Source organism: Ictidomys tridecemlineatus, unplaced genomic scaffold (assembly GCF_052094955.1).
Source record: "Ictidomys tridecemlineatus isolate mIctTri1 unplaced genomic scaffold, mIctTri1.hap1 Scaffold_40, whole genome shotgun sequence".
NCBI classification, from domain to species: Eukaryota; Metazoa; Chordata; class Mammalia; order Rodentia; family Sciuridae; genus Ictidomys; species Ictidomys tridecemlineatus.
The window spans coordinates 93,285-117,268 of NW_027522604.1; the positions used below are offsets into that span (position 1 = coordinate 93,285).

General features: G+C 33.7%; 1 pseudogene; it reads left to right on the forward strand.

Annotated features, from left to right (window-relative positions):
• Positions 1–2,226: 2,226 nt before the first annotated feature.
• On the forward strand, positions 2,227–22,165 carry LOC144373450 (axin interactor, dorsalization-associated protein-like; annotated as a pseudogene).
• Positions 22,166–23,984: the final 1,819 nt, after the last annotated feature.

Consider the following 23,984-nt stretch of genomic DNA (forward strand, 5'->3'; position numbering starts at 1 on the left):
TATTGAGTTGATTTAACAGTTTAGTAACAATGATCATGCAGAAGTATAGAAAAGATGTTCTTATATTAAAAAATAAACAGTATTTCTTAGTGAGATAAGAAATATTAGGATTCTAGTCAACTAGATCAAGAAGGTCATGGAGAGAGTGAATGTCCATTTTAGATTTTCCCTTGCCATTTTGTATAAATTTATTTAGGCTGTAATTCTCTCATTAGCCTGTAAAGGAAGTAGCATTCTCATTTTAGAACTGGGAAGATTAGAGTATTTATGTAAATGTTGAAGTTATTGTTGTAATTGTAGGGCTAGGTTTTGATCTAAACCTTCTACTTTGATCTCCTGCTGCTTCCCCTTTGCTTGTCAGACTTAAGTTCCCACAGTCCTTTCTGTGCCTTGAATAAGACAAACTGTTTCCTACTTGGAACCTTTGTTGTTGCTCCAGCCTGTTCTCTAATACCTGGGAAGCCCTTATGCTAGAGCCACTTGTGGATGATTCCTCTCATCTCAGGTCTTGGCTCAAATGTCTTCTTACAGTATAGTTTTGAAAGGCACCCTGTCTACCTTAGCTACTCCACCAAGTTCTCTCTGCTTTTACACAGCATCCTGTTTGTATCCTTCATACCACTAATCAATCGTACATTATCTTGTTTATTTGTTGGCATATTTATTGTCTACTTTTCCTTAGTAAGGTCTAAGGTCCAGATATGAGTTCTTGATAACTGTGTGTATCTTTAGCACCTAAAACAGTGATTGGAACATTGTGAGTACTCGGTATGCATTTATTGAGATGAAGAAAGAGATAAAGGATGAGGAAGAGCTAAAGGGAGAGAGAATAAGAGTGAGTAATGAGAATCTAGGTACAAGTTTCCAACTTTTTTCTCACTGGATGATTGACTCCTATTGGAATAAGTTATGTAATTACAACCTGTTCTTTTTGAATTTCCTTATTTAGGAATCCAATATGCCATACTCCTTTTAACTCAAATCTGCAAGACTCCAAAATTAAAGTCTGAGTAATTAGAGTAAAAACCATGGGTTGCACAATTAATAATGCTAAATATTCACCTTGAAATAATTGCAGGTAGTCACTAGGAATCCATAAATTGGGGAATGAAACAATAAATTTCATAAAATACTTTTCCAGATACAGATAGAATTGTAGAACATCTGTCTGTAGGCTTACATGCCAGAAAGTAATCAACCAGGACACAAGAGGTGATAGCATTATGTTGTTTGATGACTTCCCTGAGGAGAAAGTCTGCTGTGTGTGTGTGTGTGTGTGTATGTGTATGTGTGTGTACACACGTGTAAAAAATATATATATATATGCATGTATATATGTATTTACACATATACAATAAATTTCATCATAAAAGGAATATTAGAATTATAACCTTGCTTCTACAAACCTTACCAGTGTGATAAGTATTGAGGAAAATCTACTGAGGATAAAGAATAAGATGTGATTATCTATTTCTCTTTAATTAGTCATCTTCAGTATCAATCTTTTAATTAAAATACTTCAGGAGAAGAGGTATTCTCTTTCACTGGTACCTCATATCACCTAGGACCTTGTACATTGGAGAACTATTTTATGGTTCATTTTCTATGAGGGCTCTGAGACTTTCCTTGGAGATCTTACAGTACTCTGAAAATACTGGTACCTGCAGTCCACAATGGACATTTTTATTTTGCTATGACATTCAGTAGTCAATTGCAGAGTCTTGAAATGATAGTGAAGCTCGGAATTTAAAATACATATATTAATGTGTGGTTAATACACTATAAAATATGATTAAAAGTATCAATTTAAGATATAACATATAAGACTAACTAATATATAAGTCTAAGATTATGATATAAGTCTAATGTTGGTCTATGTATTTTTTCTAGTCCTAAAGAATATTCTCACATATAATAAAGAATTTCCATTTGATGTTCAGCCTGTCCCATTAAGGTAAATAAATAAGCATCCATATTTTATCTTCTGATTTTATTATCTATTTTATGCCTGTTTTTCAAATATTTCTGTATTTTTTCCCTATCAAAATTGGTATTGGTGATATGGCTGATACCATTGGTAGCAATGAGATGATTGACATTGACATTTATATCAACATTAACCTAATAATCAGCATCTTATCTGGGAAGTTAGTGGCTATGAGGGTTAGCTGGTGTATTAAGTGGAGTAGCTCACTAATTTTTCTGTCCTTTTTTATATAGGAGAATTTCAGCCCCTGGTGAGGAAGAGCATTTGGAATTTGAAGAAGATGAAGAAGAAGGTGGTGCTGGAGCAGGGTCTCCTGATTCTTTTCCTGCTAGAGTGCCTGGTGGGTACAAAAAATGTACATTATATAATTCAAGGTCAGGTGTTTGGAACTTACTTTTGTACTTGTTAGTGGCGGGTAAAACATCTCCAGGTTTGCCAATCTTAAGCAAATTATCATGGCCATTCTGATAGCGGTAGCTAATGGTTTATTGTGAAAGTATCTTACTATTTGTGTCAGGGATCCTCAAAACATCCCGGGTTTAGTGATTGGCTAGGAAGACCCACAGGACTCAGCATATAGCTGTACTCACAGTTGTATTCTGAGTCATTACAACAAGAAAACACAAGAACAAAATTAGCAAAGGGTAAAAGCACACAGGCAAATTCCAGAGGAAACCAAACTTCTAAGAGTCCTCTCCCAGCAGAGTCAAATATGTACTTGATTCTCTCAACATTATTTCACACCTGTAAAATGAAAAATATTGTCTATTGGGGAAACACTGTAGAGATTCAGTGCACACGACACTTATTGGGGTTAGCATGAACCAAAACTAAAGACTCCAGGAAGAAAGCAAGTGTTCAGCACAAACCATATTGTTTGCATGGACGGTTTAGGCACAGTGATCTTCTTAACAGGGCATGATGGGAATCCTGCTGAAATCCAGGTTCCCAGATTCTAGCCATGGACCAACATTGTAAGTAGGCTTTCTAGAGTAACTGTTTGCTATGTTAATTCTTTTCTTTATATATCTAGCTGTTCTTTAAATAATCATATATGATTGTGAAACCTGGACCTGGAGGAACAGATACTATACAGTTGCCCTTAACAGGGAAATAAAGAATACATAGCAAGTTCTTTTTATTTGTGGAAGATCTTGACAAGGTTGTAAAATACCCTAGTCAAGCACCCTGAGTGAATTTTTTGCCTCTTCCACTTCTATAATTTCTTCTGTTCTTATACAGTGCACAGTTTTTACTTCTGATGAACTAGTTCATTTTTTGGAAGTGTGGAAATAACACTGTACTATTGTGATGCATTTTTTATGCTTTATGGTATAATTAAATATAATATACATATCATCCAGAAAACTTCATAATTAAAGTCATATTCCAGTAATTTAAATACTCTTTGGTAGAAGACGTTTGAAATATAAACAGTATAGGCTTAGACAAACAAGATACCTGCGCTTTTGAGTCTAACATCTGCCAATCAGTAGTTGAGTGACTGTACTTTTTTCTTTATAAAAGGAGATGTTGACAATGCCTAATTCATAGGGTTACAATGAAAATTAAGGCACCACATACAAAGCATTTGGCATGATACTTTTCATTTGCTGGGGTAGTGGTGGCTACTGTATTTTCATTATCACTTCTAAATGGTGCTAACAGTCCTACACCATAGGGTTATTGGAAAAATTACAGTCACTATAAAATGTTATTGTTAGTGTTTCTTTGATACAAGGTAATTATTTCCAATCTGTTTGTCCTTATGAAGAAAGAGCTATATTTTACTTGTCATATTTGTAGGAAATTTCAAGATTGCTGAGATGATGAGGTAAATAAATTTGCTAAAATTTTTCTGTATTTTTTATTTCCTTTTCAAACCACATGCTGTACTTGAAATAGATTCCAGTTCTATAAATTTCTGGTTTGATTATTTGTTCACTAGCTATACTTCTGTAGCAAACAAGATCCTTGAAGCAGATGATGTAAGTCATGAAATGGACAGATTAAGGTCTTTATGGGTTTCAGGTTGCTGAGTTGAAAAGAAACTCTGTAAATTAAGTCTATTTGCTATGAAAGATTAAGCCCAAAGTAATTAGATTTTTGTATTCTGATATAGCATTTTGGTATTTTATTTCAGAGATACAGAAAGCTCACTAAACCTTTCTATTCCCTGAATTATTTTCCTCAAAGTAAGAAAGAGTACATATAGTTCAATTGGCTATATTTGATTTTCGATCATATTTTCCAGGGCCTGTGTCATTATAAAATTAAAAATGTCATTGAAGGACAATTTGACCTTTAACTTAATTGTAGAATGGGGAAAATTGTTATACTGTGGACATCCAAGATTTCATTCATGATAAGGCTGTTGTGTCTATATTATCATGGCAGGGTGCTCCTAAGAATTATAACATTTTTATTATCTTTATTTTATGTAATTTATATAATTGTAAGTTTGTTGTATTTTTTTTTGGTACTGAGGATTTAACACAGGGGTACTTTACCAGTGAGCCACATCCTCAGCCCTTTTTATTTTTCATTTTGAGACAGGATTTCACTTAGTTGCTGAGGGCCTCACTGAGTTGCTGAGATTAGTCTTAAACTTGGGATCCTCCTGCCTCAGCCTCCCAAGTCACCTGGATTACAGGCTTGTGCCATAGCATCTAGCTTATTATGATCTTTTGAAAAAATATTGATTAAGGTGTCCCTTACATATATAAAAGGCATCTTTTTTTAGTGTGCAGCTTTATGAGTTTTGACAAACACACATGCTAAACACTACTACTGTTAATCTAATGAGATGAAGTATAATATATGACTATGGTATGACCAAGAGTAGTTTATTCCCATTTAAAATTAAAAATGAATTTTTATCCAACCTTTCTTGAAAAGAATAAAAAATTGTTAAACCTTTCTTTGACATTAATATCATTTTCAAAGCCTTCAATTCTCATAAGACAAACAGTAACTTTTGTGTACTGCTTTAAACACTAACTGGCTTAAGTACAAATAGTAGTTTAATTTTCTTAAGGTAATCTCAGTAGATTTCATTTAAATAGAGGATATAAATTTATAACCTATTATTTATTACCTGAAAACTTATTTATCATTTTGAATATTAAAGCTTCTAAATGATAAACCAAAGTAATACAAATAAAAAAATAGCTGATCAGGATTATATGCTTATAATCCTAGCTACTTAAGAAATTGAGGCAGGAGGATTGCAAGTTTGAGGCCAGTGGGGGCAACTTAGAGAGACTTTGTCTCAAAATAGAAAGAACTAGGGATGTAGCTCAGTGGTAGTGTGCTTGCCTCACCTGTGTGAAGCCCTACATTTGTTTCCTAGTACCACATGCACAAATAGCCATGACACAATTTTAGACAAAATTTAAAAAAACATTTCTGAGTGACCTAAACATAAGCCTAGCAATCTCAACATTATTCTAAATTTGTATTGGTTATTCATCTTTTATATAGTCTTAGATATGTACAAAAACTGTTTTTTGAAACTCAAAATGAAGAGTGAATCTTACTTCTTTAATATCAAGCCTGTACTTGTTTCTTTCCTGCATAAATATTCAATTCTGAGTTGAACTTGAGAGTTAAGCAAATATGGATTTCATTTTCAGCTAAAGTGCAGTGTTTTTCTTACTCATGCATATAGGAAGTTGAAAACTGCAACAAAATATTCATTGCTGTTCCATGAATATTAGGGCATCCTTATTTCACAGAATTTCAGAATATATTTAGGGTTAAGCAGTAAATACTACCAAAGTGTGCAGTTAAACTCTGGCTCTCCGTGCACTTCCTTTCTCTCAAAGTCTCAAATTCTCAGACTGAGCCGAACAATCAGAGCCAGAGTCCCTTATCCAGTCATGTACTTATATTGAAAGGAAAGGAAAATACCATTCAATGTTATCTGGAAGTTCTCCTAGCTATTTTTCAATAGTTTTAAGGCTTGTTAATATTCTATTACTCTCAAGCAGTTTTGGAAACATTTTAAGATTTCTTTTTTATAATTTGTCTTGTTTGTTTGTAGTACTGGGGATTGAAGTCTGGGGTGCTCTACCACATAGCTACATCCCCAGCTCTTTGACTTATTTTTTTTTTTATTTTGAAACAGGGTTTTGCTAAGTTGCCCAGGCTGGCCTCTCCTGCCTTAACTTGCCAAGTTCCTGGGATTACAGGCATGCACCACTAAGTCTGGCTAAGTTTTTTTTAATCCATGAATCTTGTCACTTGAAGTCAAAAGGTTTTCTCCAGAGCTTTGCAGAAATTGGTTTATAGGAAATTTCTATTGAGTATGCTCTTCATCAAGGCTCTAAGCAACATCTGGCCTGCTTTGTCTTGAAAGTCCTCTGGCCACTCAAATTTTAACCCAACACCTGTAGTAACTCTTCCTTGCATGCTAAATGGCATCTGTGTATGAAGCATATACCCACTGATTCATCTTAGGTTTTGTGAGAGTATTTATTATTTTTTCCAGATATGATGGTTACACTTAAGAATTCAGCCATTATCCAAATCACATATTTCTGAACACAGAAAAATACATATTTCTAGTACCAGTCAATAAAGAAAATAAAAACAAGAATATATTCATATAACTTATATACAAACAACTTTAATCAGGTATAATTTTTCACAGACCTAGAAATATTATTATTTGAATGCTAATGACCCCTAAGATTTTTATCAAACTTTTAATATAATTTCAAAGTGAACAAACTTCTTATGATTTTACTCTTTATCTTGAAAGGTTGGACCAGTTTCTCAACTACTAATCAGTTACCAACCAAAAGAAATTGTGCATGTGTTTTCATATTTTCACACAATTTGTATGTGTGTACAAATTGCAGATGTGCAGTACAAATTGCAAAATTTTTCTCTTGCTAGATTTTTAAGACTCATTTCATGTTTTGTGCCATTTACAAAATGTTATGACCAAATAATGATTTGATAATACCATTATTTTAAATTATGTTAAAATTATCCCAAAATAATAGAAAATATTATTTTATATATATCATTTTTATTGGATTTTAAAATTACAAAGAAATGTGCACTTAAAAAATGTGTGTGACAGACTTTGAATTTGTAGTATCAAACATCTGAATTTAATTACAAGTATGATAAATCTAAAACAAAGAAGACATAAATATATAATCACACACATATGATAATGCTTAGTTTACATTTTAGATATCAGGTTCATCTCTGTCCTAAAAGTATGGACAACAAATTTTGTACTCCTTATTCATGACATTTAATTTACCAAGCACCAAGGCAAAATGAAGACTGACTCACCTCTTATTGAAGTAAATGCCTGTGACAAACATTTGTACAATATCATGTAAAAAGCAAATTCAAATCAGTGTTTTAAAAAATATAATCTTTGGTAATTTTCCTCTTTTAATGTTCTGACCTAGAAAATGATGTACTATTTTGGAACGAAGACTGTCATGCCATTTCCAATTTTGGACTAGAAATTGTCCTTATAGTATGATATGAGATATAAACAATAGAAATTTTTAAAAAGCAAAAATAAAAAAGTTGAAAGAAAAGAATGACTTCCTCTTCTGCATGTGAGGACAGGGTCTTAAGGATCCCATTGACCTTCATATCCATGTCACTCCAGACTCATCCTCAGGCTGGTGGTCCTTTCATTGTCTGATTCTCCATGATCTCTATGGCCATCCTACTTGATACTTAGACCTTCATTTTTCTCAGCATCCTCTTGGAACAAAGAAGTTATGGGCAGGGGGTGGGGGGCTTCAGATGTTCTCCCATTGTTTTTCTGTACCTGTTGCAGGTAGAGTGGTGCTTCATTGCTTGGTCTGTGTCAGTGCTGTGGGGTGCCCAGCAGAGGCCGAGGCCTTACTTGCACAATTCCCTTTCCTCTCCACAGTGGCAGTGGCTGTAACATTCTTGGCTAGGTCAGACGCTTTTACACAGTTTTTAAAACATTCTTGAGGGAACTTGTCTATGTTTAACAAACAGCCATTTGGGGGATCCATAGCTACCTTCACAAATTGTTTTCCACAGATGAAGCACAATGAAATAGAACAACTTGAGTTTTTACCCAAGTACCACCTGTTAATAAACAGTTTCCATCAACAAGATGGACTTTTTGGTATCCCCTATTACAGTAGTGTGGTAAAATGGTTCCAAACCTTCTAATTCATTGTCATTACTTTATCAGAGTTGTCTTTAGGTTTAGGCTTAGAATCTTCCTCTCGCAGAAAATCACACTGAATTGAGTAATTCCTTCCAACTCTTTTTGACACCAGTGAGAGCATGCTTGCTCTGGTTGGTGCATAAGAGGTGGTTGGGGGCAGATAAGTCAGAAAAAGACATGCTTTCTGTGTTCAGTACAACTTGGGGCTCACCAGCTACCAATGGCTTCCTTTGTCTTGCAGTAAAAACTGAAAGTGGAATTAACCAAATGAACACAGTCCTGCTGCTCACTGCTATATGAGTGTTAAAGACCTATCATATTGCTATCTGGGCTGCTCAGTCTCTGTCCATTCCTGTGAATGTGCATTGCCCAGTGTACAAAGTTCAAATCTTACTCTTTTTTAATCACTCCCTTACTTGGAGTTCTTAGTGACAGCTCAATAACATCCATGGGATGTTATTGAAAACTTGGTTTGGACAGCTGTAGCCATTTAGAGTTTTCCATATTTAAAAGTATGAGGCATAAATAGTGGCCTCACAAAAATGTCTATATTCTAATCCTGGGAACCTGTGACTGTTATGTTTACATGGCAAAAGGAACTTTGCAGAAGCTTGAGATGGGGAGGTTCTCCTGCAGTTCCTTTTAAGGCTTTAGGGACAATTAAAATAAAGATGTTAAAATGAGACATGATGGTTAAAAGCATGGACTCTGTAGCCAAACTTCTGTGTGATTATGGATAATTTGTTTTTCTATGCCTCACTTTTCACCTCTGAAAAATAGAACTAAACTATTGTTGTGAGGATTAGATGAGAGGATTAGGATAGTATGTGGCACATCACAAATACTCACAAGTGTTAGCTATTTCTTATTTACATAGCAATTCCATGTGGAAGAACATTTCTTCTGATCTTTGCTCTAGATCTGAGAGCAGATGATCTAGCTGGAATAGCACAGTTTACACTGGATTGTGTGTAGTGATTTCTTTCTTATCCTTGTTAGTCTTCGAATTTTATGAATGTAGTTGACTTGTTCTCATATTACACTATGTAATTGGATATGTTAATTCTTCACTTAGAAATCTTCCTTTTAATGAATTGGCTCAATTTACAACTATCATGGTTTTATCTTTGATGCAAAAACATGCATATAGATGGTATGGTATTATTTTAGCATTTGATCTTCTTTTATGTTTATTATTTCTTCACTCATTGATATAGATTCTCTAGCCATTTGTTTACTAGAGCATGATAACCTCTAGAACTGAAAATTCAGTCATTCATTCAATAAAATATTTCTTCAACAAAGATCTGTTTATTCCTTGTGCATACTACAAAAGTAACAGTTCCCACACCTTTCAGGATGCTTATTGTGTAGTCAGCAAGACAGAGCCAAAAGCACATGATTATGATTAGAGATGTGCACCAATGTCATAGGTTGGCAAAAAAGAAGGGCTGAGGGAATTCAATAAATCTAGTCAGATTTAGGACTCACTGAGTATGTAGGAGTTGACCATGCATAGAGAGAGAGCACATCATAGACCATTCTGAAACACCTTAAATAGGCACCTTTCTATGTAATCTATGATCTTAATTACACTCAGCTTCCTTCATAATGGAACACAATGTTTGCTATTCTACCTTGAATTAAACAAGAAATTCAGACTTGAAATCACTGCCTCCATATTAAATTATTCGAAGCATAATGATTACATTAAACCTTACTGTGTAGTCTCAGGCAAAAAGATTGTTGGTAAGGAATGTAGCATCAGCCCTACCATTTCAACTGAAAGACCTAGATGATGACAGGTTATAAAATTGACTCACCCCAAAGTAACAACAAGTTTAATATCAACTTGGAAAAAAATAATCTTAACATCAAAAAGACTTTGAAAGTTGTAAAGCAATCATCTTTTGAATGTCAAAAAAGGTAGTAAAGAGGTAATACATAAAAGAAGTAACATTCTTGGGGGTTTTGGGGGGTGGGGTGGGGTGGGTTCTTTTTTTGTCTTTTTTAGAACTGGGGTTTGAATCCAGTATTTTGCAAATGCAAGGCAGACACTTTGCCACTGAGCTACATCCCAACCCAACATTCTTAATATATAAAGAAAAATTTTAATTGTAATAACCAAAGCAGAATACATGAGAGGAACAGACAATATGAGCGAGCGCACGAGCGTGCACACACACACACACACACACACACACACACACACACACACATTTAAAAAACATCCGTTAAACATAAAAAGATACTCAACTTTATTTTTAATAAAAAACAGAAATTAAAGCTACTGTTGGTGAGTCTTAGGGGAAATAGGTACTTATTAATCACTGGTGGGAACAGAAAAATGGTGAGGTTCCTTTGGAGGGGAATTGAGCATTCTCTAACAACATATAAGTACATATTTTTTCCTTAGCAATCCCATTCCTGAGAATTTACTTTGAAGATGCACCCCCAAAATACAGGAAAAAGAGGAGGAAACATTTGCATATACACAAGATTCTCTGTTTAGGTGTTTTTTATAATGATAAAAAGTTAGAAATAAAGTAACTGCCATATGAAGATTGACTGAATAAACATAGGATGCTGTAGAAAATAATTCAGAAAATCTCCATGAACTAATGAGTGATTTTTCAAATTATTGTTAGCAGAATTTATCAAGGTAGTTCACATTAGCAGATTAAGGGGAAAGATTTCATAAAGTTGTCAACAATGCAGAAAAAGTTTTCAGTTAAATTTGAAATACAGCCTTGATTTTAAACAATTCTTGTCAAAGAACAGAAAAACATCCTTAACCTGATAAAACATGGCTACATGACATTTACAGCCCAAAATCGTTTAATGATGAATTTGAACAAAACAAGAGTGTCTATTACTTCTTTTCATCAGCATTGTTTTGGAAGCTCTAGCTACTGCACTAGGACAAGAAAATGAAATATAAAAGGGGGGATGTTCTTTATTTGCACATTTATGAATATATAGAGAATATATGCAAAAAACCTATTCATAACTCATTAATAAGATAATGTGGTTCCTGGATAGAAAATCTGTACAGACAAATCAATTTTATCTCAAACAAGTAATAATTGCTTAGAAAATGAACTATTATAATATTTATAGTAGTATTAAATAATATCAAGGACCTTATTATAAATTCAACAAAAGAAATATAAGAATTTTATGTAGAAAATAAACCTTTATTGAAAGAAATAAAAGAATATCAAAAGGAAAAGGAAACTGGAGCAATCTTGAAATTAGGGAAAAAGATGGAAGATTGACTTAATAATTGTTATGGTTGGTGAGATGTTGAATTGTACATTCTCTTTTACTTTTTTCATTTCTCTCAATTGAATTGTTTATGAGAATGCATTTTATAAAAACAGTGAAGTCATTATTCTTTTTTTCATTTGTTCATAATAGTTATTCTTGACATTAGATTCATTTGGACTAATTATAAATGCATGGGATATAATTTGCTCCAATTCAGTCCCTTCACCCTCCCCATCCTCCCTCCCACTGTTCCCTTTCATCTACTTTACTGATCTATTTATTTACATTTTTTAAAATTAGTATGTTATAGATATTCAAAATGATGAGTTTCATTATAGTATATTCACATATGTGCATTGAAAAGTTAATTTGGTTTCATTCCACAGTTTTTCCCTACCCACTCCCCATTCCCTTCTTTTTCTTTTATTGATTTTATTTTTTTTAAATACACGACAATGGAGTGTATTACAATTCTTATTACACATATAGAGCACATTTTTTTTATCTTTGTATAAAGTATGTTCATGCCAATTCACGTTATACATATACTTGTTTTTTTTGCATTACAATTCTTATTACACATATATACCACAATTTTTCATATCTCTGTTTGTATATAAAGTAGGTTGACATCCAATATGTGTCTTCAGACATGTACTTTGGATAATGATGTCCATCACATTCATTCCACATTCATTAGGAGGCTAATCCCCTGCCTCCTCCCTTTCCCTCACTCCCCTCTTCCCTATCTAAAATCCATCTATTCATCCCATGTTCCTCTTCCCTACCCTATTATGAGTCAGCCTCCTTATATCAGAGAAAACATTTGGCATTTGTTTTTTGGGGATTGACTAACTTCACTTAGCGTTATCTTCTCCAATGCCATCCATTTACCTGCAAATGCCATAATTTTATTCTCTTTAAAAAACGTTCATAGTGTATATATGCCACATTTTTAAAAATCCATTCATCCACTGAAGGGCATGTAGGTTGGCTCCACAGTTTAGCTATTGTGAATTGTGCTGCTATAAACATTGATGTGGCTGTGTCCCTGTAGTATGTTGTTTTTAAGTCCTTTGGGTATAGTCCAAGGAGAGGAATAGCTTGGTCAAATGGTGGTTCCATTCCCAGATTTCCAAGGAATCTCCATACTGCTTTCCAGATTGGCTGCACCAATTTGCAGTCCCACCAGCAATGTATGAGTGTACCTTTTTCCCCACATCCTCTCCAATACTTATTGTTGTTTGTCTTCATAATAGCTGCCATTCTGACTGGAGTTGTATCTTAGTTTTGATTTGCATTTCTCTGATTGATAGAGATGTTGAAATTTTTTTCATATATTTGTTGATTGATTGTATATCCTCTTCTGAGAAGTGTTTGTTCAAGTCCATGGCCCATTTTTTGATTGGGTTACTTGTTTTTTCAGTGCTTAGCTTTTTGAGTTCTTTATATACCCTAGAGATTAGTGCTCTATCTGATGTGTGAGGGGTAAAAATTTTCTCCCAGATGTAGGCTCTCTGTTCACCTCACGGATTGTTTTCTTTTGCTGAGAAAAAAAACTTTTTAGTTTGAATCCATCCCATTTATTGATTCCTGGTTTTAATTCTTGTGCCATAGGAGTCTTATTAAGGAAGTTGGGGCCTAACCCACATGATGAAGATTAGGGCCTACTTTTTTCTTCTGTTAGACGAAGAGTCTCTGGCTTAATTCCTAGGTTCTTGATCCATTTTGAGTTAAGTTTTGTGCATGGTGAGATTTATGAGTTTAATTCCATTTTGTTGCATATGGATTTCCAGTTTTCCCAGCACCATTTGTTGAAAATGCTATCTTTTCTCCAGTGCATGTTTTTGGCACCTTTGTCTAAAATAAGATGATTGTAATTTTGTGGGTTAGTCTCTGTGTCCTCTATTCTGTACCATTGGTCTACCAGTCTGTTTTAGTGCCAAAACCAAGCTGTTTTTGTTACTATTGCTCTGTAGTAGAGTTTAAGGTCTCATATAGCGATACTCCCTGCTTCACTCTTCCTGCTAAGGATTTCTTTAGCAATTCTTGGTCTCTTATTTTTCCAGATGAATTTCATGATTGCCTTTTCTATTTCTATGAGGAATGCCATTGAGATTTTGATTGGAATTGCATTAAATCTATATAGTGCTTTTGGTAGTTTGGTCATTTTGATAATATTAATTCTGCCTATCCAAGAGCAAGGTAGATCTTTCCAGAAATAGTAAATGAATTCAGCAAAGGAGCAGGATATAAATCAATACCCATAAATCAAAGGCATTTCTGTATATCAGTGACAAAGCCTCTGAGAAGGAAATGAGGAAAACTACTCCATTCACAATAACCTCAAAAAAATGATACTTGAGAATCAATTAAAGAAGTCAAAGATCTATACAATAAAAACTACAGAACCCTAAAGAGAGAAATCAAAGAAGATCTTAAAAGATGGAAAGATCTACACATTCCCTTCTTAAAAGGAGAAAAGGAGGAGGAGGGAGGGAGAGGGGGAAGTTGGGCAGGGTCAGATCAGAATATGATAACCCAAAGGGTGGGGTTTGGCCTGCTGAGAACTTCTAACTGAAGGAGATTGGAATCTCAAAAGCAAGCTCAGCAGCAAAGCCTTTGCTCTCCTCCTGCCCTCCTGTCCGTTCACCCTTCTCTCCCAAAGCCAGTCATAAAACCTAGAAAGTGCTCTCTCTCTCTCTCTCTCTCTCTCTCTCTCTCTCTTTCTCTCTCCCTCTCTCTCTCTCCCTCTCTCTTTCCTTCCTTCCCTGCTATTCCCTTCCTGTCCCCCTACCCTCCCTTCCCCCCTCTCTTAAAAACCCTCATTCCAGACAGGACCTGCCTTAGGTCCAGAAGGAAAGAAGGCCAAGAAGATGACCAGACAGGGCTTGCTGGGACCCTGGCAGCCTTTTACCATTAGCTCACACCCCCTTTTCCAGTCATTTCTACATGGCCATCCATTCTTCATGGAACATAAACATAAAAACAGGAGTTTTCCCTGGATCTCTAGGTCTTTATTTCTGAAGGCTTTTAGGTCAAATAAAATTCTATTAAATAATTATAATGATTTTTAAAATGTAAAGATATATACTAGTTCATAAATTAGAAGAAGCAGTTTATAAAGATAGACTCTTTCTGAAACTCATCTGAATTTTTATTGCAGCTATAGAATGAAGATACTGTATTAGTGGTAAGAGGATAAACAGTCCGGTAAGACAGAATAGAAAACTCAGAAAGTGATTGCCACATGATTTATGATTGAAGTGGGACTGCAGATCAGTGGTGGAAAATGTCAGTCTTTTTAATGAGTAGTGCTGAGACAATTGAGTATTTATGTGAAATTGAATGAAATTAAAGCCCCTACTATACACTGTAGTCAATAATTCTGTGTGACATATGGAATTAAGTGTGAATGGCAAAACAATAAAATGCTTTCAAGATAATACCTTTATGATTTTGGAGTGGGGTAAGTTGTCTTAAATATGACATAAAAAGCACTGATAGTAAAGGAAGATATTAAGAAATTTGATATTACTAGCAGTAAGTATTTATCATAATCAGAAGACACCATGGCAGAGAAAAGTCATTCTTAACATTCAAAACTAATACTTGGTGTTAGAAGTTAGCAATGGTTGCTATCTTTTGGAAGAGTGAATTGGATATGGTGGGGGGAAGGACACTCCCAGGAGGCTGATCATATCTTTCCTAGATCTGATACTAGTTATACAGGTGTATTCACTTTGTGGAAGTTCAGCAAACTGTACTAACAATTTGTACATTTTAAAATGTATATGCTCTACTTCAACAAAAAGTCTTTATAAAGGAAAAGTACTAAGAAGCTATTTGTAAAACATTTGTCCAGCAAAATAATAGAGACCTCCTACAGCTCAATAAGATAGATATCTCAATAAAAAATCGAGCAAAATAATTGAACACACTTCAGAAAAGAGGAAATCATATATTTGATTTATTCTAAAAGGTGCTCAACCTTATTAATCTTCAGAGGAATGCAAATTCAAATGATTGATTTCTTTATACCAAAATTGGCTAACATGAAGAATCTGAGAAAACAGTACCTAGTGAGGATGTGGAGCAATGGGAAAACTACTGCACTTGGGCTAGGAATAAAAATTGGCACAACCACCTTGGGAAATGGATTGTCATTACATAGTAGGTATGGAGGTAACATGCCAGGTGACTTAGTGATTCCTCTGTTTCAGAAATGGGTGCTTATGGGAACCAGAAGATGTTCAGAAGAGTATTTATTATAGCCTTGTTAACTATATCCAAACACTTGAAGTAATTCAAATGTCTATCAACACAAGAATGTGTACATAAACTGTAGCATATTTATACAGCCATGTACTACATAATAGAATGAACTTTTCTGCAGAAAAATTCATATATGATATACATACATGTGAATATGTATGTATATAAATATAAATGTATACATATTCACATTTTTCATAAAATTTCAGAGGTGTTTTTTAACTCTCTGAAGTTCATCCCAGATGTCCAGGTACAAGCCCCTCTTCTAAAAGTACCCTCATTTGTCAATCAAAGAAGATGCATAAAAGGTATTATGTATATATTTAATGATATCAGCCTGAGCCCATTTAGGTTTGTTAATGCAACAGTGGACTGCAGCCTCCAGGCCTTCCCATTATTGCATTTGTCTGTATTGTCTTCATATTTGTTTAAATTAGAAAGTAATACATTTTTAACAGCACTGTTGAGGTATAATTTGCATTTCATAACATTTCCCTTCTGTAAGTATAAAATTCATCGATTTTTGACACCTCTATAGAGTTTTGCATCTGTCATCACTATACAAGTTCAGAACATTCCCATCACCTCCCAAAATTTTCTCAAGCCACATTTGCCATCAATCAAATGTGTATTTTCAAATGTAGTGTGTTTATTGCTTCATGTATTTCAAATAACTCATCATTAAAAGTAGCATAACACATTGTTGAATAGAAACTTGAAAAACATCAACCAAAATCTTTTGTTAAGTGCATTTTGAGGTTCTGTATACATACTTGATTAAAATCAGCTTATTTGCATCTGTTCTCTATTGCTAGTTTCAAAAAAGGGAACATACTGAACAGTTGATTTCTTCCTTCATATGTCCTTGGTGGGTGAATGTTGTCATGTTGTTCTGGGTAGGTTTTTAGTTTTAAAAATTTTAGTTGGTTTTGGGGAAAATGTTCAGTTATACAAATGGCCATTTTATATGGCAGTCTCTATAGTACTAATTTCTGAGAGAATAACTCATACAAAATAGAATGAAGAATAGAAGTTAGACTATATAGTTAAATTAAAACATAAATATCAAATTGTAAATTATTTTCTTTATTAGGAATAACTAAAGAGAAGAATGTATTGATCAACTCTGATATTAAATGTCTCAGACTTTAGAACAGTATAACAAGTATTTTAAAAGCTTTTCTCGTCTTTGTTCTACCACTTCATATTAAGATGCTGAGTATAATATAGAAGTACATATGGAATATAAATATTATGTGAGCATATTATACAATTATGTATAATTGGGCTTCCTCAAGTAATCTTTTTAACATACTTTTATTATACATACTATATACTATTATTATAGAAATGATTATTTCTGCTTAAAGGTGATTTATGGTTGGGAAATGCAGATATATTATGTGTAAAATTAAATATTTTTCTAAAAAAGTATAACATCAGATGTTCATGAATTTCGGAAATAAAAATACATAATGCCTAGCTAGTTCCTAAGAGGTAGGCTATATCTTCTGTTTGTCAAAGTATTTACTCTGAATTGTTGGTGGAGCTAACTTTTACTGAGGTTTCTCTGTTGCCAGGTACTTTATTACCAAGGTTGCCATCAGAACCGGGAATGACATTACTCACTATCAGGATTGAGAAAATTGGTCTGAAAGACACTGGACAGTGCATCGATCCCTATATTACAGTTAGTATAAAGGGTAAATAACTGGCAAATTGCATTATGTTTTTTCTCATATGGGACAAAGTTTTTGACAGGGGATGGTCTTGTATATGTGACAACTTACTTTAATGCATTCTATAATGAGGCAAAATCCTAGAAGAGATCATAACAGAACATAGTTCGAAAGACTTACAAAAAATATTTCCTACTTATACACTCACTTTTGCTTTTGAGTTTGTATAGATTTTTGCTCTTCAGATTCCATCTAATGTGCAGACTAAACATACACATTGTCCTTAACAGCAGCTACAGTCTTCAGGATATAGATTAACAATAGCACCCCTCACCTTCTCCTATCCAGTCTATATTAATTTCTCTCCACAAAGCCCCATTTCCTATTTTCCCATCTCTCCTGCTTCAGCCCCTTCTTCTTCCTGTGCTACTGAGGTATCTACTTAGGTGAATCCTACAGAGGCAGATGAAAATCAGGGGACAGGGAAGTAGGGTGCAACCATAACATCCATGCCCTGAAAGCAATCCCGTGGGATGATGATGTGATTAAGCAATAAATTATACCATTTTACAGAAATAACTATAGTTAGTACAAACGGCTTATTTTAATCTGTAGTTTTGCACCAAAGGAACAGATCGGTGCTGAAATTAAATGGAGGAACTTTTATCAATTGCAGAAATAAAGTCAGATCCATGGGTTCATTAGTGCTAATTAAAAGAAAAATATGACCACAAAGAAAAACATTTATTTAAAGAACATAATCCACAGCACTAATACTGGTACACTTTTAAATTCCGAGGTTACCAGTTATCAAATATATAGTGTACCGGAAAATATTTACATTGTTTGATAGGCCATTTATAAAACTGCATACTCATTGAGAAAGTATACTTAAAACACAAAAATATTTAATGATGTTGTAAATGTTAAATTACCTTTGCATATGTTATACTGAAATATTTTTATGTAAATATTTTTTTAATTATTAAATGTACTAAATTGTTTTTTGAGCTTTTTGAGACACATAAATGAATAACACATAAACACTGAGGAGTTATTAGATGAGTCCATGTTGAATTTGACTAAACTGAGATTTTTAAACCCGGAAAATTAAAACTATATATAACGTGCCATCTGGTTGTTGTAAATTCAGGGTATGTTGTAAACAGTATAACCAGAATTTAGATAATATATATGAAAAATTATTCATTAACCAAAGGGTTTTTGTTGGCTGTTCTCATCCATTTTTGGTTCTTAACAGGGAAATTATGATAAGGTTAGGTTTAAAGGCTTTTCTAAATAAGTCATATACTTGATCAAAGTTAGAAATTGGTGGCAGAGCTCCATTGTGGCAAATTATATACTCCAGATTTTTTTTGGCATAGAAATATATAGTGGGATATTCCCTATGGAAAAAAAAACATGTTTGTTCTTTTTACCACTTCACTATGAAGATCAAGTTTTGTCCACTTGGCCATGTAAAGGCTTCCTACCACTTCACTATGAAGATCAAGTTTTGTCCACTTGGGCCATGTAAAGGCTTCCTTGTCCCCTTCATGAGGTCTCCTATCCAGTCTATATTCATTTATCTCCACATACCCCATGAACTTTAACAACTCTCACATACTTGCTCACACCAAATATGAATCTCTTAGCCTGAGAATCTCCTCTCAGCTCTTTCCATGCCTCTTTAGGAACTGTAACCTTTGCAGTTTCTATATTTTCCGTCTGTATATGTGAATGCTCATAAGCAGAAACTTAATTGTTTCTCCAGATCTGAATGACATAGATTTAACTCCTGTGCAAGATACTCCTGTGGCTTCAAGAAAAGAAGATACATATGTTCATTTTAATGTGGACATTGAGCTCCAGAAGCATATTGAAAAATTAACCAAAGGTTTGTAATTATCAGTTACTGACTTCTTAAGGACACAGTACTTATCTGGGTTTGTGTTCATAGTATCCTTAACACAAGATCTTATGTCACATAGTTATGAATATTGACTTAAAGTCAAATCAAAAATTTTTTTAAAATATGAGAATTAGCAGTTGCATTATCTAGTTGTGTAATAAATGTGGTTAAATATTATTTGATAGGGAAGTTTTTCTCATAATACAGAGTTAAGGAAGCAGGTTCCCTAATAATTACCTTAAGTCCTTTTAGGAACCTAATGATTACTTTCTAACAGTTAAAGAATTATTTTTTTTTCTTTCAATAAGATGCATTGGGTAAAAAGATACTATAACTGGCAGTTAGTTTGTAAGAATATGGAAAGGACAATCTGGGCGTGGTTTCAGGAGGGAGAGAAATGATATAAGGTAGAATTTTTTTTAAAGGAACTCTTAAATTTCTATTCTATCTAATACAGGTGCTTATTGAAACCATTTCTATAGGTACTGCTGATACTTAAGTAACTTCTGTTTTTCTTGTGGTATTTAATATTTTATATTCTTTGGTAGTTTATGATTCTACCTGTGTACATAACTTACATTCTTGCTATACATTTTTGTTGTACTTTGTAGAATTAAATGATATGGAGAAATGTCACTCAGACATGCTAGTACCAGAGCTTGGAGTGACAGCCACAGTGAGTTATCAACAGTTGTGTCATCAGACTGTTTGACACATGTTACTTTGTAAAATCATAGGCTTCTGGTGACACATAAGAAATGTGTGGTCTCTGGCTTATGTTGTTTGTTTTAATTCCTTAGGTGCAGCTATCTTCTTTGAATTCAAACACTACAAGCCTAAAAAAGGTTTACCAGCATCAAGTGTTTTGCTTTCATGGAGATGGATGAGATTAAACCTGGGCCAACTGTAATAGAACTGTAAGTGATATACATATAGGATTCATACTGTTCTAATGGTTACTAGTTCATGTTTCTTCTTAGTCCCTCTTATCGAGAATGTAACATTGGAGTAGATCAATCATCAAAGTATTTTAAATCTATTGTGGTTACAGATACAAGAAACCCACTGACTTTAAAAGAAATTGCAGTTATTGACCAAGAAACCACTTTATCTTCATCTACATCAAACTTTGCACAAGGAATGATTCTGACATGAGTAATGTGGAATTTCTGTGAATTTTACCACTCAGTAGAAACCATCATAGCTCTGTGTAGCATATTCATCCTTCAGGAGGCAGGAAGTGAACCATATCTATAGGCCAGTGAGTCCATTGCAAAGCTGTACCACAGAACTAAAGTCCAGCACCTCATTGTTATGACTCCTTTAGATACAGATTTATTGTAGATTTTGAAACTTGTTTTTACTTTTCTATTAATTGTGCAATTAATAGTCTGTTTCCTAATTTACAACTGTTCCTACCCTGCTTCCTGGAACAATATTGCTGTGGTAGGTATGCTCATCTTCAAACTTAATACAGCAATAAGAATGTGCTAGAGTTTACACATTTGCTCACTTTTGCTCCAATATGGTCTTTTGATTTGAATTAACTTCAAACTTTTGAATTGAAGTGGGTAGGATAGTACTAGATTGCTTTGAAAGGAAATTGGATCAGTTATGGTCTGTCTTTTAGGCTGTTCGTTAGAGCTGGCCTAAATTCACCCTCATCTGATAGTTCTACTTAGAAATAGTGTGCCTTGATCAGATCAATATCTTATATGGGAGTGTTCCCCAGATTGTAGCTGTGATTTTTTTCCAGATGACCAGATTGTTTTTCTGAAAGTGAGCATATTTTTAGTCATGTTGATTAGTTGTTCTATATCACATTGCTATTGTTTCTACGGTTAACATTAAATGATTCTAGGGTTAACATTAAAACTATCTCTCTCAGAATAATTACAAATTTTTGAGTGGGTTTACGTCGTCTAAATCATGTCATCTAAAAATAATTGAGTCAGATGCTAATGAGATACTGCAGGAACAACTGCTGTTTTTCTGACAACTGATTGTGAAACCTTAAAACCTGCATACCTTGTCTTTATAAAGTGATGAGTATGCAAAATTTGGAAAGATATTCTATTTTTTTAATATAGGTAGATACGACTGCCATTTATTTCCTATTTAGATATATTGACATTCATATGAAAATATGCAGGTTATTAGCCTATTATAATTTCACTATTTACATTACTTTTAACTTGATGAGACATAAATAAAACTGTCATAGTACACAAGGTGGATATTTGATACACAGAAAATAAAGATTTGTGAGGAGCTTTTTTGTGGGTTACATGTAGAACCCATGTATTTTAATATTCACTATTTTAAATGAACAATGCATGAAGGGAATGCAATACTTGACCTATTTTTAAACTAGTGTAAACCCTAATCATGGCATCAATTTGCTTTTTAAAACGAATAACAGTTATTTTAGCCCTTGCACTTCAAGAGATCTAGTCTTTAATTTTTCAGTTGTCTGTTAGGTCAGTTTTGTTTACTAGATGAATGTTAATAAAACTATATGAGCCTGAAAGAATTCTCAACCAAATTTAGTCTTTTCTTTCATCTGGATTGGGTTAATTTCACAAGTGCAAAAATAGTTCAGTATACAGTAGTTCTAGGAAATGAAGAATTTGCCTTAATAAAATGTTCACTCAACCGAAACTCTGAGTAGTCAAAATTTCCAGACTGTAAACTTCTCAAGAGAAGGGCCTCATCTTCTCCATGTCATGTAAACTTTCCAAGGTGCTTGGCAGCACTCTACTCTGTACCCTGTGGAGTGCTCAGTACCTTTTTGTTTGATGTTACTGATGTTTGATGTTGCTCCCTTAAAATCTACTATTAAAATGTAGCAAAACTGATACATTGTTCTTTCTGTTTTCTCATACTATAAAATATGTATATCAAAGTGATAATTTAAAAAAAAACAAACTTTTTTTGGTTGTAGATGGACACAGTACCTTTATATTTATATGTGGTGCTGAGGATCAAACCCAGTGCCTCACATGCAACCCCAGCCCCTCAAAGTGATAATTTATATGAAGAAATATTTAGCATCCTTCACATAAGAATGCTTTTTTTTAACCTCGATTTATTTATGTGGTGCTGAGGATTAAACCCAAGGCCTTGCCTGTGCTAGGCAAGTACTCTACCACTGAGCCACAACCCCAGCTGCCACCAAAGAATGGGGTTATATGGAAAAAAAAAGAGGATGCTTTATATGAATGTCTTTCATCAGCATTAAACAAACTTAAATTGAACATTGTCGTCAGCTTAGCTTTAATTCAGACCTGATTGACCAACCCCCCCCAAAAAAGGTGATTTTATCTTGAAGCAGTTAACACAAAGCAATCTGTATCTCACAAATTAGTTGTTTAAATTTACTTTCTAGTGTGGGAGGGGATGAGTCACTGGACAATAATTACAACTATAGCAGTAATATTTTCAGGTTGAAACACTACTGCTTCACAAATTAAATGATTTTAGTAACTAAACTGAAACACAATTTGCTGGAGAGGACTTCTAAAACTTTTGAGATACAAAAGTATAATTGAATCAGGGGACAGTATTCTCTACACAACCTGTATATTGGCAGATACCTTGGGCTTTGCTACAGAAGTGGTACAATCAGATGGATGTAAGGAGAGGCAACTATAGGTGGGTTCAGAACTGCTCAGATAAACTACGTAGAATGCATTATAACTTACTAATAGAATAAATACAAAAAAGGCTTTAGAGGGAAAACTACTGTTGCTTTGAATAAAATAATAAATCTGCCTTTCCTTGAAAATCTATCTTCCTAGCTGACATCACCTTTATTTAAATGCTATTTTAAAATTAGAAGTTTTAGTAACTTCAGCATTGCCTTGTGTCCTGTAGAGGTTGAAAGATACATTCAAAATTGGTGTTTGTGACTTAAATTTTATTTTACATGGTTAAAAATGGCATAAGCTATTATATGGTTTTCCTCTTACACACACAGCTGCTGCTTCTAATATTAAATGGAGGTTATGTAGATTGAATTCTTCCTAAAGGACTCAAATTCTTTTTATTCTGAGTTATCTTCAGTAGTTTAGAGATTTTGTTTCACACTGAAGCTTTTGCCCCCTATTTTGAGAATACTTAGGGGACATAAAAAGAACAATGATATGTTATGTTCTAGGTTTTAACAATCCTATTACTTTCTAGAATTTAAAAGAATGGAAGAATATGGTCTAGCAGTAAAAAAAAAGTACTAGGCTTTTATAATTTTATTTAAATCTTAAACCTCTTAAAATGTACTGTTAAAATTGCCGTAATTAATATTACAGTTCTGGAGAGCTAGTTCTTAGAAACACTGTTTTAAAGACAGTAGTTACAGATTCAGGATTTGCTTTAATTGATTTTTAAATAAAATATATTTGAGTATCTATCAAAAAAAGAATTTAATTCAGCCCATATTTGCTGATTATAGACATTATAAGTTTATGAGTTTCATTCATTCTTAGAGGATTATACTTTTCTAATTTTTTTTATCATATTCCTTGAAAATCAGTGGCAAGGTATGGGAAAGAGAAGAGTGTGTTGTGTACATTTTTAAAAAGAAATTTCCTTATTTTATAGACACAACATACCACCTTATATTTTACTGTTATAATGCAATAATGGCAAAAGCAGTAGAACTTCAGGTCAAACAACTCT